Below are 3380 nucleotides of genomic sequence, written 5' to 3'. Positions count from 1 at the left end.
CCACTTTTGACCGCCACTATAATATACATTAATAAGTTTGATAAGTATAATATGTTGAGTCTAACAGATAACCAAAATTCCCAAATATGGCTAAGATATGTGTCTTTCCATCTGTCTTTTTGTATACCAACTGTATGAATTGATAAAACTTTGATTGCGTTTTCCCACAAACTTGAAATTTTTGAAATACCTCGTTATATTATTAAACGTGCGATATGTACATTCCAAAATGCTCAGAATGAAACATAAATCGATTAAGCCAAATTTTAGATATCCCTTTGAAATTTGGTATGTCAATTAATGGATGGATAATAAATTCGCACACCTCCCATACTCGCATTTTTGAAAAAATGTGTCAACTGCGGTATTTCACCAGATAATAAATTTTTAAGAGTTTTAGGGTAGTATTTTGGGAATAAAATAAGATTTGTGACCATTGAGATACAGATATTCATCATTCGTCACGTAACAAAGGCAGAGCAGAAAATATTTCCACACCAATTTGTGTTGAAAAGTAGCACATTTATCCAAATCTGCATTTCTTAGAGATTTAAATCGAACCTAATCGTATGTATTTTTCAGTGCGAAGGTGTAACCGATCCTGTGAAGCTGCAGATGACCGCCAACTCATTGGCTTTAATGGCGCGCTCATTGTCATTCGACAGCGAATTCATGTCGCCATTCGCCATAAATGCCAGGCGCAATAACATTAATGCAACAGGTACGAATATAATTACATACTATGTACATAAGTATGTGCATTGGGGTGGTCCAAAATAAGTAAAGTCGGAATTTTAATGCCCTCACCCCTTAGGATTGTTCTATACCCAAAAAAAAATAAACCTCTCCTTTTTTATTTTCAAACCAACAAATATTTAGAGGTAGCTCAAAGCGCTCAAAGTTTTCCATGTAAAGTATTGACCAATACAATAGCACCAAATTGATATTGTTTGCCACTCATGTTTATTTATTTATTTTTAAGAATTTTCAATTAAAATACAGTTTATTCTCTAACAAAACTAATATTAACCCAAGTTTAAAAGTTTTTAAAAGACTACAAATAAACCGGACAAATTTCCACCCAAATTTAGAATATAATTTTATCGAGTAAACAGTTTTATAGCCCATTCACTTCACGTCTAAGAAAAAAGTTTGAAACTTGTGTTAAAATTTTTTGCGTTTTTTTGTAGTCTTTTAAAAAGTTGTAAGCTTAGCTTTATATTAGATTTATTGGAGAATGTACTGTATTTTAATTGAAAATTCCTGAAAATAAATAATTAAACATAAGTGGCGAACGATAGCACTTTGAAATGGGGGTGCTATAGATATGTCCAATACGATACATATGTATTTTGTATGAAAATACAACTTTTCGTAGAAGTGGTATGGAATTCTTAAAAATCAATATTTTTCGATCGGAAAACTCTGGTTCTCGTCAGGAGACTTCCAATAGTAATACACAATTGTTTATTTATCCATTTTTGAAAGATTATTTATTTATCCCGCATTGCATTTTCTGGCATTTTCTGGTGGTTTGGCGGACCTATAAAATATACTTACTATGAAAAAATGGTTGGATAAATAATTGGGTATTATTATTTGGAATCTCTCGAAGAGAAACAGAATTTTCCGATCGGAAAATATTGATTTTCAAGAATTCTGTACCATTTCTACGAAAACTGGTTTCTTCCCATATAAAATACATTGAAAATTCTGAGCGCTTTCAGCGACCTCTAAACATTTTTTGTTTTCGCTTACGGGTGAGAGCATAACAATTCCGACTTTACTTCGAACCCCCCCCCATATACATTTTTGGACCACCCTAATGTGCATGCATACGAGTATGTTTACTTTGGCAATTTCAGACATCTTTATGTGTTTTTTATATACAATAACATCTTGTATCTCTTGGTATTTTCTTTACAGGCGGCAAACCTGACGACATAACTGTGGTACTCGCTACTGTAGCAATGTGAAATTAATTAAGTTATTTTTAGGTTTAATTTATAAAACGTGTAAACAGTTTGTTTGTTTCGCGACTTCTTAAATACAAGCGCTGTGCAGCGGTGCTGCTTTCGTGCTGTGGTGTGATGCTGACAGCTTTTGAGTTCGCTGCCACTGAAGCAGTTGATCCATCAGTCAGTCGAATATTTGGCCAGTAGCGTAAATTTCAGGAATAGAATTGTGACAGATTTTGCTCGTGTGTGCTTCACTTCGTACAACATAACAAATTGAACGCTTGCGATGCTAAATAATTATTATTACTAATTATATGCCCTCTTCTGTCAAATAGTTATTAGGTAGTTAGTTTTTTTTTTTAGTTTAGTTTAGCTTATTTGTGAATTTTCGTTACCGACCTTCCCTATATTTTAATGGCCATGTTCATAAAAAATAAAATAGATTTAAAAAGCTTTATAAAGTGATATTTTCATAAAATTTGTCGATTTATAAAGCATTTAAAGTCTTCTTTATTTTTTATTTATGAATCTGGATGCTATTTTTTAGTTGGATATGTGTTTTCTTATGCCGAATTTCCACTAGGCATTGAAATGACAAAATATGTATGCCATTAAAAAAAATAAGTAAAGTCGGAATGGGGAAATGAACTTAATGACTTTTTTTGTTTAACGTAATAACACGATTATTTTTTAATGCCCAATTTTGTAATTTTTGCCATTTAATGCCTAGTGGAAATCCAGGATTAGTTTCTTTTCGCTCTTAAGTGCAAACAGTTTTAATTTAAGCCACCTTATTGTGGGGATTACTTACGTAAAATTGTGAATGAAGTAATTTCCTGAGATAGAAAATATATAAAAAAAATGTTGTATTTATATAACTTTTAAATTCGAACGACTATAATTGTTTGCATTGCAATGTCATCACGTTTTCGACCATAACAATCAAAACTTCGGTGTTTCCATTGTGTATCGACGACTAACTCACAACAAATAAATTACATACATACATATATAAACATATATTCATGATCAGAGTTCGAAACGAAATTTTTAATGTTGTAACTCAGCTCTATGGAACGTTGGAAGAAACTTGCAAATGCCGAGGATTAATCTCAACAATTAACTGCATCTATTCATTACTACAAAATTGACATTTCAGCGAACAATCCACTATCTAATACATATATATTACCGTCTGTCATCTATATCTACTTATCAATTTCAACGAAGTAATCGATTAATTTAAGAGCTAATGCTACGAGTAATAATGTAATAGTTATAGAATGTTAATCAAGTAGACGCGTAATTAGTGAAAGATATGCAAAAAACGGTAACACTAAATTCAAAATTGTAGTTAATGATAATAAGAACAAACATTTGACTGAACATAAGCGGAAATAAAATTTAAAATATATACATATA

At 31.4% G+C, this 3380-nt stretch overlaps 1 long non-coding RNA gene across 1 annotated transcript; it reads left to right on the top strand.

The window, feature by feature from the left end:
* The first annotated feature begins 529 nt into the window (after positions 1-529).
* On the top strand, positions 530-3380 carry LOC118755780. The gene is made up of 2 exons (XR_004995061.1): positions 530-721; positions 1927-3380. It is a non-coding gene; the product is annotated as an uncharacterized LOC118755780 (long non-coding RNA).

This window comes from Rhagoletis pomonella, unplaced genomic scaffold, assembly GCF_013731165.1.
Source record: "Rhagoletis pomonella isolate Grant_MI unplaced genomic scaffold, Rhpom_1.0 Rhpom_scaffold_07358, whole genome shotgun sequence".
Lineage (NCBI taxonomy): Eukaryota > Metazoa > Arthropoda > Insecta > Diptera > Tephritidae > Rhagoletis > Rhagoletis pomonella.
Note: the sequence above shows the minus strand (reverse complement) of the source record. Positions and strands in the feature narration are given on the sequence as shown.